At 43.2% G+C, this 17,110-nt stretch overlaps 1 protein-coding gene across 4 annotated transcripts in view; it reads right to left on the bottom strand.

Moving 5' to 3' along the window:
* FARP1 (FERM, ARH/RhoGEF and pleckstrin domain protein 1) overlaps nucleotides 1–17,110 on the bottom strand; it is a 380,271-nt gene that overhangs the window by 171,262 nt on the left and 191,899 nt on the right. The gene's annotated exons all lie outside the window — the stretch shown is intronic.

The following is a 17,110-nucleotide window of genomic DNA, read 5'->3' as shown; positions in this document are numbered from 1 at the left end:
GGTGTAATCCATACTGAAGGCTGTGGTCTTTGATCTTCATCAGTAATTGCTTCCAGTCCTCTTCACTTTCAGCAAGCAAGGTTGTGTCATCAGCATAACTCAGGTTGTTAATGAGTCTTCCTTCAATCCTGATGCCCCATTCTTCTTCATATAGTCCAGCTTCTTGGATTATTTGCTCAGCATACAGATTGAATAGGTATGGTGAAAGGATACAACCCTGACGTACACCTTTCCTGACTTTAAATCATGCAGTATCTCCCTGTTCTGTTTGAATGACTGCCTCTTGATCCATGCAGATTTCTCATGAGCACAATTAAGCGTATAGAGGAGATCAACTGAAAACTCAAATTCCATCTTTACCTTCTTCAGGAAACAAGTGGATAGAAACCAATCACATTTATAGCTGAAAAGGGCTTTGGAATATAAAGAAGGAGGTTTTTTTTTTTCCTAAGAACAAATTTCCTTTTCCAAATATATTCATGGAGTCAGCGCCTCTGGATCCAAGCAATGGAACACAGCATTCAAAATGGAGTGTTTTGTTTTTTTTTTTTTAATTTTGTTGTTGAGAATACACACAGCAAAACATGTATCAATTTAACCATTTCTACACATACAATTCAGTGACCCTGATTACACTCTGAATTGTGCAACAATTCTACCCTCCTTTACTGAGTCGTTCATCCTCCATTAACATAAACTCACTGCCCCCTAAGCTTCCTACCTAATCTGTCCAGTTGCTGTTGTTGCTTTGATCCTATATGGTTCTTAAAAGGCCATAATGCTCAAGACAGACATTTTTTACTAGTTAAGCTATACTGTTTGGTTTTAAGAAGACTTCAGGGAATATTTTTGGTTTAAGGTTTAAAGGTTATCTCAGGGCAATAGTTTCACGAGTTCATCCAGCCTCCACGGCTCCAGAAAGTCTAGTGTCCATGAGAATTTTCTGCAGCTTCCCCCTTTTGACCAGAATTCTTCTACAGAATCTTTGATGAAAATGTTCAGTAATGGTAGCTGAGCACCATCCAGTTCTGCTCTCACGGCAAAGGAGGAAGTTGTTCACAGAGGCAATTAGCCACACATCCCATGTCTTCCTCCTATTCCTGACTCCCCTTCTTCCTCTGTTGCTCTAGAAGAGAGTACAATTGGCATGCCTTGGATGGCTGCTTGCAAGCTATTTAAGACCCCAGGCACTATGCAATGAACTAGGAGGTAGAAGAGAGGAGGTTTAATTTTTTTTTTTTTTAAACCTCTCCTTCTCTTGCTCTTTCTCTCTAGTGACAGTAGATTTACTTTAGGCTTGCTTACCTTTGGTCAAAATAATGACCTCTGAGACAAAAGTGGGAACAGGGGTGAGAGCTACACGCAGGCAGAAACCTCTCTGCATTCATTAAACCCTGGTAGTTTTTTTTTTTTATTATTTTTAGTGCAGTGGTTAGGAGTTTGGCTGCTAACCAAAAGGTTGGCAGTTCAAATCTACCAGCCACTCCCTGGAAACCCTATAGGGTAGTTCTACTCTCTCCTACAGGGTCTCTATGACTGAGAATCAACTGGACGGCTTCAGGCTTGGTGTTTGGGTTATGGAGCATCCACGGCTTGTTTTCTGAGAGGAAGCCTCACACTTAGCCACAAAGAGATTCTGCTGCAAAAACTGTAACACTGGGGAGAGTTTTATGAACCAGTCTTACAGGTTTTCCTTCCTAGGTTTACTGATCTAGTGAGAACATTTAACAAAAATGGGATGGAAAACCACGTCTATTTTCTTTCCAACCCATTGCTTCAGAGCCGGGAGTTCATTCTTTACAACAAACCTACTGATCATCACGTGTGCTCAAATGTCGGGCCTAATATTATCATCAGTTACATCACCTTGTAGCCACTGACATGCAACATAAGTGGGCAAGATCTATTTCAACTAAATCTCCCAATAATAAAATCATTAGGTGAAGCTATTGTTATGGATTGAATTGTGTCCCCTCCAAAATGTGTGTGAATTTGGCCAGGCCATGATTCCCAGTATTGTGTGGTTTTCCTCCATTTTGTGATCTGATGTGATTACCCTGTGTGTCGTAAATCCTAACCTCTATGATGTTAATGAGGCAGGATTAGAGGCAGTTATGTTAGTGAGGCAGGATTCAATCTACAGGATTAGGTTGTGTCTTGAGTCAATCTCTTTAGAGACAGAAAAGAGAGAAGTGAGCAGGGAGGAGAGGGACCTCCTACCTCAAAGAAAGAAGAGCCAGGAGCAGAGTGCATCATTTGGACCCAGGGTCCCAGTGCTGAGAAGCTCCTAGACCAGGGGAAAGTTGATGATAAGGACCTTCCCCCAGGGCCGACAGAGAGAGAAAGGCTTCCCCTGGAGCTGGCACCCTGAATTTAGACTTCTAGCCTATTAAGCTGTGAGAGAATAAAGTTCTGTTTGTTAAAACCATCCATTTGTATTTGTTACAGCAGCACTAGATGACTAAGACAATTATCAACATCCTTGAAACGTGGTCTTTTGGAAACAGCCTGTTATTCACGGAATTTTACCTGTGTTAATGGAAAGGATGGGCCTTGAAGCAAACTGTGACTCAAAGGCGCTCTGGTGGAACACGGAAGTGAGGATGATGCTTGACGTGGTATACCCCAAAAGTAAGACAGGTGCTACTGCACAAACGGGGGGCTGCTCTGAGCTGGTGGTACCAGAGCGTCAGGGAGCCAGCTACAGATACTAAAGCATAGGGCCTGTCACTCTGGGCGCTTTCTCTAACCTCTGTGCCTCATTTCGTCATCTGAATGATAAAAGCACCTATCTGGCAGGGTTCTTAGGACAATGGAATAATTCTTCACACAGGAAAGACTTACAAGAGCTCTGGGCTCACAGCAGGAGCCCTGAAGGTTCGTGCTGTCCTTCATAGTGGAGCTGTGGGGTCTTGCAGGTGGTCCATCTGCTTTATAAAGAGCAGGATGACAGCCAGAGATCAGGATTAAAGGCGGCCTGGGGGCGTGGGATACAGGTCCCAGCCAAGGGGACCAGCCTCTCTTCTGAGGCGGGAGCTGGAGTACAGGAAGGAAACCAGGACCAAGGCCTTGTCATGCAAACTGGACCAAAACAAAATGCCCCAGGGGTGATGTTTGGGCCCCTGGACATGGAAACACCAGGCTGACCCCAATTCCCAGTATGTAACCATGAGGATGGAACAAGTAGGACACGGATCCTCTTGCTTTGGTTTCAAGAAGCCAAGCAGGGTTGAGTCTGCGGAAGAGGCTGAGCAGGCTGAGGAAGGCGGGGCTGCTGTGCAGTCTGTTTGGGACACAAAGATGGTAGCTGAGCAGGACTAGGGACAGCACACCCCACCCCCCAACTGGCCAGGCTGTGAACTTGAGCAGGTGACATGGGGTTGCTGTCCCTGCCTGGAGTGACACTTTCCATAATTTGTCCACCTAATGTGGACCTTTCCTAACTCAGAGAGTTGTGCCAAACAGTTTAGCACCTTCCTGAGCCTCAGGTGGTTGACACAAAGGCTGAATGAAAGAACAGAATCCAGGCAAACAGACACAAACAAAAACTCGACCACAGAGGCGAGAACCAGCACGATCCGACCCAGGCTACCTCATTTCACAGGCTTCCCCTTATTCCCTGTTGCCCGTTACGTAAGGGTGCATTTAAGTTTCATGGTTGGAAAGGGCTGGCTCTGCTACATAGGAGGAATAAGTCAGCATTTGTTGCATATCTGAAACTATTTAGGATTATCCATGACAAAAAGACGCTGAAAAATTAAGAGTTCAAAGAACGATTATATCCGAGGCTAATAACTATGACTCAGACTGAGACCTAAACCAGCCTGACGTTTCTTACTGCTTAAACTGCTTAACTCAGGGAACTCTGAAAACCATCGGTGAGTGCTCCTAACTGTGGGGACGCCACCACTAACCTTTCCGTCTCTTCTCCACAACGTCCTGAGGGGAAGAAAGGAAGAGGGCAGTCACAGTGCTGAGCACCTGTTCCACTGCCTGCACTAGGATCCGTCTTCGCCTTCCTGACAGAATATTCTTTCTCTAGAGCACACGGTGCTTTCATATAAGGCACTGTATTTCCATATTTATCCCCCAAAATGTGCTCCAAGTGGGAACAGAGAGGCACAGTTAAGCATGAGTTGTGAAGTGCCAAGCTTTAATTGCATAGGCACTCAAACCTAAATCAGTTATATTAAGAGAACATCTTTGTTTAAAACATTTCATTCTTAATTTGCAGTCAATTGTTATTGTGCAACCATCTGATAAGGTCCAAAGAGTCTTGTTAAAAAAGATCCAGCAGGGTTCTCCTTTTGGCCATCTGCTGCTCTGCCTTCCACTCTGGGTCTCTCAGGTTCTCTGTTCTCCCCCACGTTGCCCTGGTCCTTTTCCAGGCTTCTCCCCTCCAAATCTTCAGACCATCTGCTGCCTCCAACGTGACTCACTAGGAAAACAAAGTTTCTCCCTCAACAACACATACAAACAACATGGCAAGATGGTCAGCTCCTCTCTCTTCCCTAATCTGAGCATTCTCTTCCATGAGGTTAGGAGGACTAATTGCCTCAAAAAAAAAAAAAAAAAGGACAGCAATTATAAAGGCTTGGCTGGGCACAGGTCTCTCAGAGCTGAGGGAATCCTTTGAGCTGCTTTGTTTTTGAGATTCCGCTAAAGCAAACACTGCCTTCCTGTCAAGCTACATGGGGTTCCCCCACAGATTCCCCCCCTTTCTTTGTGAGCTGCTTTTAAACTGTAAAATTAGGAATACTTTGGGAGATTACAGTACTATTCAGACAGCACCGTCACTTACACTGTATTATATGATTCTTAAATTTGTGAATGTGCAGCATAGGAAGAAAGAGACCAGCACTTACTGGACCCCTACTGAATGCTGCAAATCGCACTGGGGACTTTACATACATCCCCCCGATTCATCCTAACGGTACTCTGAGAGGCAGGAGTTATTCAGGGGAAATTTTAATTATTATTAGCTCATTTCATTAACTTGGGATATAAATACCTGCTTTGTAGATTTTTAAAAAAAGTTTATCGTTTATCTGTGTAACCAAAATTCTGCCATTTTTAAGTATCTGATTCAGTGGCATTAATCACATTTGCCATGTGTGCAACCTTCACCTCTATCCATTTCCAAATGTTTTTATCGTCCCGAACAGCGATTCGGTGCCCTTCAGTCAGCGGTAATTCCTGTGTCCCACACGCCCAGCCCCTGGTGACCACTAACGAACTTTCGTCTCCATGTCTTTGCCTATTCTAGACATTCTGTATCAGTGGGATCATACATTTCTCCTGTTGCGACTCCTTTTGGGGGATACAACTCAATCCATGACATCATCTTAGACCCTGGTTATTTCACTCGGTATAGTGTCTTCGAGGCTCACCCACGTTGTACGATGCATCAGGGCGTCATTTCTCGTTTTATAGCTGAGTAACGTTCCATTACAGAGATATACCATGTTCTGCTCATCCATTCCTCTGTTGATGGACACTTGGGTTATTTGAGGTGTTTTTAATGATTCATTAAATAATAAATTATAGTGCCCAATAGAGTATCAGGCATATAGTAGTCTTTCAAAAAATAAATAAAAATGTTCCTTGTGCTTTCTAAGTGAGGAGAATGTGAGTTATAATGCATCTGGCTCACCATCACACACTGGAGGTAGTCAGGATTCAGCCTCCTCCTGGCTCAATGCACACATGTCCTTCTGACTACATACTATGTCTTAGTCATCTAGTGCTGCTATAACAGAAATACCACCAGCGGATGGCTTTGACAAGGAGAAATTTATTTGCTCACAGTCTAGTAGGCTAGAAGTCCAAATTCAGGGAGTCAGCTGCAGGGGAAGACCTTCTCTCTGGAGGAAGGTCCTTGTCATCAATCGTCCCCTGGTCTAGGAACTTCTCTGCAGAGGAACCCCGGGTCCGAAGGACATGCTCTGCTCCTGGCACTGCTTTCTTGATGGTATGAGGTCCCCACTCTCTGCCTGCTTACCTTTCCCTTTATCTCTTGTAAGATCAAAGGTGGTACAGGCCACACTCCAGGGAAACTCCCTTTACATTGGATCAGGGATGTGACCTGAGCAAGGGTGTTACATTCCACCCTAATCCTCTTTAACCACAGGCAGAGATTATGAGTTATAACGCGTAGGAAAATCACAAAATGGAGGACAACCACACAATACTGGGAATCATGTCCTAACCAAGTTGCCACATATTTTGGGGGAACACAATTCAATCCATGACATTGTCTCAGACCCAGATGAGGCCACTATACACACAAGACAACTGTAGCTTGGGTGGGGGTGGGGGGTGGGAGGGCCTTGATAACTTGCCCAAAGTCTCAGGGCAAATAAGTGAAGGACCCACCAGGATATGATCCTAAGCTTCGTATTTGTCCAGACTGTAATGACTTTCCAGGCATCTCTTTCTGAAGCATACATTTTTCTAAAAGTAAAACACATAAGCTTGGGGGGGCGGGGGGTGTACAGATAAAGAATAAGCAGAAATGAGGAAGAGGCTGGCTGGCTTCTTACTTTCATCCCATCCCAGCGTTGTACAATGTTATTTTTCCATCTTTCTTTTTCTGAAGAATACTTTCCAGAACAGTTACATTCATGCTACAGGGTTAGTAAAACAAAGCTAAAATATTTCAGCTGGGGGTGTGAGGACAGGATTTGGTATCACAACCAAAAAACTCAGACCCAATGAGTCAATTCCAGCTCATGGCAAACCCATTCATATACGGAAGAACCGTGCTCCAGAGGGTTTTCAAGGCTGTGACTTTTCAGAAGCATATCACCAGGTCCTTCTTCTGAGGCACCTCTAGGTGTGTTCAAACAGCTAACTTTTGGTTTAGCAGTTGAGACCTTAACTGTCAGCAGTTAAGAGACTCCTTAGGTATCACAGGGGAGCCCTGGTGGCACACAGGGTAAAGGGCTCGGCTACTAAACAAAAGGTTGGTGGTTCAAACCTGCCAGGTGCTCCATGGGAGAAAGATGTGACAGTCTTTTTCTGTAAAGATTTACAGCCTTGAAGACCCTATGTGGCAATTCTACTCTGTCCCATAGGGTCCCTGTGAGCTGGAATCAACTTGGCAGCAATGGGTTTGTTTTGGCTGATATCACAGAGGGAGAGAAATAAGTGCCCCCAGCTGCCTAATGTGGGAGGCTTGTCTTCCAAAGCAGCCTGCAGAAAGCCTTGTCCTCTTTATCCAAACTGTGTCTAGGATGAAGTCAGAAACTACAACGTAAAGGCATCAAGTAAGCTGGTGTCTTAGTCATCTAGTGCTGCTATAATAGAAATATGCAAGTGGATGGCTTTAACAAAGAGAAATTTACTTTCTCACAGTCTAGTAGGCTCCAAGTCCAAATTCAGGGCGTCAGCTCCAGGGGAAGGCTTTCTCTGTCTGCTCTGGTGGAAGGTCCTGGTCATCAATCTTCCCCTGGTCTAGGAGCTTCTCCGCAAAGGAACCCCAGGTCCAAAGGACGCACTCTGCTCCCAGCACTGCTTTCTCGGTGGTATGAAGTCTCCACTTTCTGCTTGCTTCCCTTTCATTTTATCTCTTATAAGATAAAAGGTGGTGCAGGCCACACCCCAGGGAAACTTCCTTTACATTGGATCAGGGATGTGACTTTAGTCAGGGAGCTACAATCCCACCCTAATCCTCTTTAACATAATCTAATCTTGCCTCATTAACCACAGGCAGAGGTTAGGATTTACAACACACAGGAAAATTATCATTACAAAATGGAGGACGACCACACAATACTGGAATCATGGCCTAACCAAGTTGACACATATTTTGGGGGGACACAATTCAATCCATGACAGCTGGTGACATGAGCTAAGAGGAAAGGCAGAGAAAGCCCCCATGCTAGACAGGACTCTGTGGTAACACAAGAAGTTAAGGTAAACAGCACTCAGCTCTGCTCTGCGTCAAAATCTGCTCCTGCTCTTAGGGAAGAGGTATTTGTTTGGTTTTAGAATTTTTCCTCATATGAATAATGTTTGCATCTTACAAATCCTTCTACTTTTTAAAAACAACACTGCAACAGCTGGGTGTACTAATTATCCCACTGAGTTTCATTAACCTCTTTTTGAATTAAAAAAAATATATATTCATGTATCATCAATATTAATACCAAAACACTAAAAGGAATATATCTTTTTTCCATCTCACATCTTTACAACTCAGAGCAAACATGAACCTCAGCAATTTAGCAGTGGCCATCTTCAAAACAGTACTGAATTTGCAAGCAAGCAAACCCGTCATTACAGGAGCCAGTCTTGCTTATCGAAGTTTATTTTTTAAAGTACAAGTTCTCTCTGGGAGTTGAGAGATATGTTTCAAATTTCTCTAGAAAAGACTTGTAAAGTTAAAAAAAAAAAAAAAGGTCCCCCAGGAAAATCCTGAAATGGCATTTTAAAAGCCCCCCTGCCGCCCACAGGCACATATACAAATGCACACTCATGGCTGACTTTCCATCTGTTAATTTTCCTTGCTCTCAGCAAGGAGGAAAGAGTTACAAGAACTTGTCCTGGAACTAAGAGATAATAAACTGCTGAACATTTAAAAGACCAAAATTCACCTTCCTAGCAAGGAGTAAACAGCAGATGGGGGTGGTCTGCAGATGCTTTGAAAAATCGCCTTTCTTTTGGAGTCAGAAGGCCTGAGATTAATTCCTACCCAGCCATTCATTAGCCATATGATCTCGGATAATGCACTTATCTTTTGGGGCTTTAGTTTTCTCCTCTGTAAAATGAGGATGAAATAATCTCCCTCACAGGTTTGTTGTAAAGATTACAAATATCACATGTGCAATGTGTGGAACCATCATGCAGAAAGCAATCTAGCCTTTTTCTTGGTTCTTTCTAGCTGTATCAACACCTGAGCCTAATGACTGGGGGCTGAGCAGACCAACAGGGACCATGTTGGGGGTCTGACACTGACTAAATCTCACAAGGCATGATGCAATCTATCATGGCCACGTGGGAAGACCAATAAGAGACCCAAGGCTCAGAGGAGCTTCCTGGTTGGTGACCACGCATGGGAGAGGACAGTGCATCCCTCCTTGGAACATGGAAGCTGTGACCCCTTCCAGACCTCACCCTCTGTGTCTCTTTGTTTGTACCCTTTTTGGTTGTAATGAAGTTGTAGTCATAGGTATTATATACTCTCCATGAGATTCTTTGAGTTGTTTCAGTGAATTAACAAACCCACATGGCCAGTGAGAGCCAGCAGGGACTTGTGTCTGCCTATTTGGCAGTCTGAAAGATGGTATTCTTCTAATGAGTGAGCACTGACCTAGCTCTGGGTGCCGAGAGTCTGAGAAATACTGCATGGGCAGATGGTCTAAAAGACAGTGATCATCTAACTTGTGAGCTCTGACCCAGCTCTGGGTGGCTAGGGCTGGAGAGAGAGTGTGCTGCATCAGTGGTTGGCAAGGAAGATGGAGAAGTGGGAAGGTGAGGACTGGATCCATCTCTACACTTTGGGAACTGGGTTCGTCCTGACCCTTACTACGCAGTTACCCATGAAGGTGCGATTTACCCACAGCAGTCCCTGGAGAAGGACATCATGGCTTGGTAAAGTAGAGGATCAGTGAAAAAGACGACCCCCCAACAAGATGGATGGACACAGTGACTGCAACGATGGGCTCAAGCATATCAATGGTTGTGAGGATGGCGCAGGACCGGGCAGTTTTGTCCTGTTGTGCGTGGGGTCACTATGAGTCGGAACCGACTCGACTGTACCTAACAACACCACGATATCCCTTTCTTTGTGCAACATGTAAAGAGTACATTGTGGGACACCAGGCCACAGTGGAAGTTCAATAAATGGTGCTGTTGCTGATTTATGATTATTACCACTTGCTACTGTAACTTTAACTCTCATTAATACCATTGTTAAGAAATACTGGGTCCTAATGTCTCTAAGGATCCACTGAATTTCCTAAAGATCCCCCTTCCACCAACACCCCCAAAATGGAACTTACTTCCCACTTCGAGAACCCTGACCATTTATGGGGATGCCCAGCTGTATACAATGGTGACACCATCTTTATGAATGCCCCATTACCAATATTCAGATTTATTTTCGTCTACAGCTATAACCCCTAGAGGGAGGGAGGGTTTTGGCAGTGGTATTTAAGAAACGCCACTAACACGGCAATCCCTGGGGAGGCACAAGAGCATAGAAATAGAACACTAGATGCCAGACAGCCTACCTTTTCTGAGGAATGGGCCCAGATCTCAATCGAGAAGCCGATCCTTCCAACAGAGGAAAACGGGGGAAGAAGGGGTGCCAAGTAAGCCACAGGGGGAGTAACATTTGTTTTAAATCTTTATTTTTCTGTAGTCCATCAAGAATTACCTTAAATTTAAGCCTACTATGTTAAAATGTTTATTTAATCTATCATGCTAAGGGAAAGAAAGAAAAAACAGATCACAAGGAGTATATAAAGAACAGTCTATTGGAAATCTATCTGGCGTTTTCTTAAAAAGTTAGAAATAGAACTACCATACAACCCAGAAATCCCACTCCTCGGAATATACCCTAGAGAAATAAGAGCCTTCACATGAGCAGATATATGCACACCCATGTTTATTGCAGCTCTGTTTACCATAGCAAAAAGCTGGAAGCAACCAAGGTGTCCATCAACAGATGAATGGTTAAGTAAATTGTGGTATATTCACACAATGGAATACTATGCATCGATAAAGAACAGTGACGAATCTGTGAAACTTTTCATAACATGGAGGAACCTGGAAGGCATTATGCTGAGCGAAATTAGTCAGAGGCAAAAGGACAAATATTGTATAAGACCACTATAATAAGATCTTGAGAAATAGTATAAACTGAGAACACATACTTGTGTGGTTACGGGGGGGGGGGGAGGGAGGGAGGGTAGGAGAGGGTTATATACTGATTAGTTAGTGGATAAGAACTACTTTAGGTGAAGGGAAGGACAATACTCAACACATGGAAGGTCAGCTCAACTGTACTGGACCAAAAGCAAAGAAGTTTCTGGGATAAACTGAATGCTTCGAAGGTCAGTGGAGCAAGGGCAGGGGTTTGGGGACTATGGCTTAAGGGGATTTCTAAGTCAATTGGCAAAATAATTCTATTATGAAAACATTCTGCATCCCACTTTGAAATGTGGCGTCTGGAGTCTTAAATGCTAACAAGTGGCCATCTAAGATGCATCAGTTGGTCTCAACCCACCTGGAGCAAAGCAGAATGAAGAACACCAAGGTCACACGATAACTATGAGCCCAAGAGACAGAAAGGGCCACATGAACCAGAGACTTACATCATCCTGAGACCAGAAGAACTAGATGGTGCCTGGCCACAACCAATGACTGCCCTGACAGGGAGCATAACAGAGAACCCCTGAGGGAGCAGGAGATCAGTGGGATGCAGACCCCAAATTCTCATAAAAAGACCAGACTTAATGGTCTGACTGAGACTAGAGGAATCCCAGCGGTCATGGTCCCCAAACCGTCTGTTGGCCCAGGACAGGAACCATTCCTGAAGACAACTCATCAGACATGAAAGGGACTGGACAGTGGGTAGGAGAGAGATGCTGATGAAGAGTGAGCTAATTATATCAGGTGGACACTTGAGACTGTATTGGCATCTCCTGTCTGGAGGCGGGATGGGAGGATAGAGAGAGTTGGAAGCTGGCAAAATTGTCACGAAAGGAGAGACTGGAAGGGCTGACTCATTAGGAGGTGAGCAAGTGGGAGTACGGAGTAAGGTATATATAAACTTATATGTGACAGTCTGACTTGATTTGTAAACGTTCACTTGAAGCTCAATAAAAGTTAAAAAAAAAAAAAAAAAAGACCAGACTTAATGGTCTGACTGAGACTGTAAGAATCTCGGCGGTCATGGTCCCCAAAGCTTCTGTTGGCCCAGGACAGGAACCATTCCCGAAGACAACTCATCAGACATGGAAGAGACTGGACAATGGGTAGGAGAGAGAAGCTGATGAAGAGTGAGCTACTTGTATCAGGTGGACACTTGAGACTGTGTTGGCATCTCCTGTCCTGGAGGGGAGATGGGAGGGTAGAGAGGGTTAGAAACTGGCAAAATTGTCACGAAAGGAGAGACTGGAAGGGCTGACTCATTAGGGGGAGAGTTAGTGGGAGTATGGAGTAAGGTGTATATGAGCTTATATGTGACAGACTGACTTGATTTGTAAACGTTCACTTAAAGCTCAATAAAATTAAAAAAAAAAAAAAAAGAATAGCCTATTTGCATAAACCCGACACCTAAATGCGAACAAATATACAAAGACATCTGAAGGATATACACTGAGGTTTAAGGGGATTGTTTCTGAAGAGTAGAATTTATGGGTGAATATATTTTCTCCTGTTTTCTTATTTTACTCTCTCATTATGCTTAAGTCAACAGCAATGCCTTCATAAAAAAAGAGAAACACAGCAAGTTTCCAGGCACTGTTTCAATTTAAGCTTGACTATTTCAGGTCAAGGGCTGACTACACAGGCTAAGCTCCACATTACATATCCCACCAACTGTGCCTGTCCTGGGTTTTCTGTCTTCCTTCAAAGTTTTTGGTTTCTGCTTTCCCTTAGCAAATGCGACAGCCCTTCCCTTCTTTTTTTCTCCTTATCCTTTTTAAAGCATTTTTCCCATTGCATTTCATCTTTCCCCTGACTCTTTTGCTTCCTATAACTTCTCTCTAGCCCAGCTCTGTCCAGGGGAAACATCATGTGAGCCACAAATTTAATATTTAAAATTTTCTAGTGGCCACATTTTAAAAAGTAAATAGAAGCTAATTTTATTAATAGAGTCTACTTAAATTCAATATATCCAAAATGTCATCATTTTAATAGGCAATCAGTGTCAGTATTTAAACACTGAGTTATTTTACATTCCTCTTTGGATAGTAAGCCTTTGACACCAGGTGTGTATTTCACACTTACAGTACCTCTGAATTTGGACCAGGCACATTGCAAGCGCTCAATGGCAACCTGTGGCTAGTCGGACTGTGTCAGACAGCACAGTTCAGCCTTGAGCCGTATCTTCCATCTTTATCCACCACCCTTCCTTCGTAGTTCATTCAATACACCATCTAAGAGACAGCCAGACTTGTAAAGCTGACTTCAAGGCACAGTTCTCAACTACTGGATCAACAGATGATTCCATTTATAAACTTGGCTTTCTACATATAACATGCCCGTGAATGAGTCCCAGAAGAGCGCTGGTCTGGAATCTACTCATTAAATAAATATTTATTGAATACCAATTATATGACAAATACGGATATGACAGTTACTGTCCTCAAGGTCTTTACACAATCCTTTGAGAAAAGTCACATAAACAAAGCAAGATGTGATACGTGCTACAATCAAGGAACGCATGTGCCATGGAACCACCGGGGAAAAAAATGTTCTGGTTTAACTCTAAATTACAGAGTCCAGGGAAGCTCTGAAGAGGAGTCTGTCAACGGAAGGAGGCAGGAGGACCATCCAAACCAGGGAACCATCTGTGCAGAGGCTCAAAGTGTGAATTTGCAAAGCCTTTTGCCCAAACAGGGGCCCTGGTGGCACAGCGGTTAAGCATTTGGCTGCTAACCAAAAAGTTGCAAGTTCAAATTCACCAGCCACTCCTTAAAAAACCTATGGGGCCGTTCTACTCTGTCCTATAGTGTCACTAGTAGTTGGAATTGACTTGACGGCAATGAGTTTTTAATGGGTTTTCCCCAAATGACACACAAAGTGTGAAAGAAGGAAACATAAGGCAGGAAACTAGACAGGTGTCAGATTGTAAACAATCTTGTATGACCTGCTACCTACTTTGAACTTTATGCTGTGAGCAATGAAACACTCTTGACAGGTGTTTTGCAAGAGGGACTAGTCCCTCCTGATAACACGTCCAAAGTACACGAGACGAAGTCTCGCTATCCTTGCTTCTAAGGAGCACCCTGGTTATACTCTTCCAGGGCAGATTTGTTCATTCTTCTGGCCATTCATGGTACAACCAATGTTGTTCACCAACACCATGTTCAAAGGCAACTGTTCTTCTTCAGTCTTCCTTACGCATTGTTCGTGTGACTTCAGTTAGTCATTTATCTTCCCTGAGCTTTGCTAGTTGTTTTTCTTCCTCTATAAAATGGAGACAATAATATGTTCCCTGAAGGGTTGTCATAAGGAATAGATGTGACAACATGTAAGTACATAACCAGGACCGTTATTTAATAAATGCTGTTGTTTTTTTTTTTCCCTGTATTTTCATCATACCATTTGGTTTCTTTCCCAAGGAGTGGTAGAGTATAAGGAACATAGATTTTGGAGCCAGAAAAGATCTGGATTTGAATTCTAAGCCTACCACTTTCTAATAGTATTTAAGGAAGTGACTAATATTCTTGGTCTCAGTTTTCTTCCCCGTAAAATGGAAACACAGTTTCTTTCAGGCAGCAGTGAGGATTAAAGGAGTTAAACACGTAAAAAATCTAGCATAGAGTACACGAGAGAAGCTGTGAAACTTTCAGCGCCTCCTGCCCACTTTCCACCATAAATAAGAGAACTGCAGTGTGTCAAGCAACTTCCTCCTTTCCCACATTTTTAAGAATACAGTCAGCCTTCACTTTGTGTAGTCCTGATACGCCCCAATTTCAGTGACCATAATCCAGTTAAACACCAGTCTCCCGACAAGAAGATTCAAACTTCAGTTACTACAATGTATTCGCCGTAAGCAACTGCATAAAATAGAAACACTGCCGCTAGCTCTTCAGCCCACAGATTATAACATAAATAACAGATGCGTACTGTGGTCAACGGCCAATCACATCACTTCTTTCAAAGTCTATCAGTGATGGGTCACTGCGCATCTGTTATTCAGTTCACACTCGGACAGCAAAGTGTGTAGTTGTGTTGCCTCTTATCTCCCAGTGATACACCACATGATATTTTACAAAAATGGATAATTAAAAGAGAGATTCACCAACAAAGACAGAAATGCAGCCAAGAAATGAAAAGTAGTAACGCTAGAAGTAAAATTCAAATTGAATGTAAACGGAGTTCTAGAAGAAACAGCTGACCGTGCGCATGTTGACGGGGCCACCATTCATGAGATTCTAAATATTCCGCTAGAGAAACTCAGTGACAGCGAACTTACCGACGTAATGAGGAAAGTCGTTGTGACGCAAATGATGAAGATGTCGCAGAGGAAGTGACACTGGGGAAAAAAACTTGACAGTAAAGGAACGCTTGGAGATATTTCATGACATTGAAAGCTGAAGGATAAAATGTTGGAAGCTGGTGCAAACGTAAGAAAGAAGTATGACAATGTGCAGAGGTACAGAAAAGACCTTTGCTCCGTCTTAAATCATACAACTAGAAGGTAAGCACTGTTAAAACTACTCTTGATAAGTTTTTTACAAAGAAATAAAACATTTTAGTGCTCAATGTTTCTAATGTTTTAAATTATAGTGCACTAAATATTACTTTTATCTTTTTTTTTAATTACTTTTTTTTTTCACTTCCCTACACATTTATAAGTCGTCCTGGTGGTGCAATGGTGAAGCACAATGGTTAAGTGCTAGGCTGTGATGTTAAAGGTGGCTCATTTGAACTCACCCAGTGGTTCTGCAGGAGAAAAGACCTGGCAGTCTGCTTCTGTACAGATTACAGCCTGGAAAACCCTACAGGGCACTTCTGTCATATAGGGTCTCCACGAGTAGGAACTGACTTACGGCAAACACCAAACACATTTATAACTGACAATAAGAAAGTTTTTAATGTTTAGACAAAACTTTTTCAAAGTCATGGAACAATCCTCATTTTTTCCATTTATGAAGACTGCCCTGCAGGATTTCACCTTGCAGAGTCATCTTTACCGTCCTGTACTACCACGCAAACTGAGACTTCCTATATTTCCAAGGATTTTGAATGCTCCTGAATTGGTGATAGAAAAGGGACAAAACATTTTAAAAAGAGGAAAACTTATTTAAAATTTCTTTATAAAACAACTCTTACCAATTCAATCAATATAACATTTTCACATATCAAGGACTGTTAAACACCCAAACTCAATTGCTTGAAATTTATGTTGGAGGGAATGGTGTTTTCAGTTGGTTCGAAGGATGTGTGCTTGCTAATGTTATGTGTCAACTTGGCTAGGCTATGATTCTCAGTGGTTCGCCACTGAGATCCATTTTGTGATCTGGCAATTAGTTGAAGGGGAGTTTTCCTTGGGGGTGTGGCCTGCATCCAGTATATAAATGGAAGTTCTAGGGACTCTTACTCTTTTCCTGACCCTGCATTCTTGTCATCACCTGACCTTTAGTTCTTGGGATGTAAGTCTGCAGAGATCTTCAGCCTGCCACCTGACCTGCAGATTTTCGGTTCCTTAGCCCCGCCAACCCTGTGAGCCAGCAGAGGTCTTCAACCTGTTGCCTGACCCACAGATTTGGCACTCGCCAGCCCCCACAACTGCATGAGTCACTTTCTCACAATTGCATGAGCCATTTCCTTGAAGTAGATTTCTCTCTGTATGTATCTATGCACACTTCAGTGGTCCTCTAGTGAACCCAGACTAGGACAGGATATAATCAGAGCCTGTGAGTGGAAATTCTAGTAAACCAGATTTTGCGTAAGACCAAGGAATTCTTAGCAACATGGATGTAGATAAATGGGGTAGTAGGTACCCACTTGGGGCAGGGTGTGGGGGTGGGGTGAGACGAAGGGTCTCTTCTCAGGGTGATGGGAAAGGTTTCCAGTCACCTTTAAGGTCCCTTCTAGCCCCGAGACTATATATGATCTTAGCCTAAATAAGTACTACCTATTGGTTAAAAGGCCGAAGTCAGTCCCAAGTCTTAGCAATACTGAATATGACAAATAATTTGAAACCATCTGGGATAATGGTTCCCAGACTTGAACACACAGCAGAATCATCCAAGGGTTTGATCAGACAGGGTGCTGGGCCCCACCTCCAGAGTTTCTGACTAGTACCCAAATGGTGGCCAGCGCTAGGATTACATTTTCCCTCCATACGTACAAGTTGCCCCTAGCAGGAAAAGCTCTTTTTTTTGTTTGTTTGTTTGCCCTGGGGGGAAAAAGTCACAAGTTTGTA

Source organism: Elephas maximus, chromosome 14 (assembly GCF_024166365.1).
Source record: "Elephas maximus indicus isolate mEleMax1 chromosome 14, mEleMax1 primary haplotype, whole genome shotgun sequence".
Classification (NCBI taxonomy): Eukaryota; Metazoa; Chordata; class Mammalia; order Proboscidea; family Elephantidae; genus Elephas; species Elephas maximus.
This window is presented reverse-complemented; position numbering and strand designations above follow the sequence as displayed.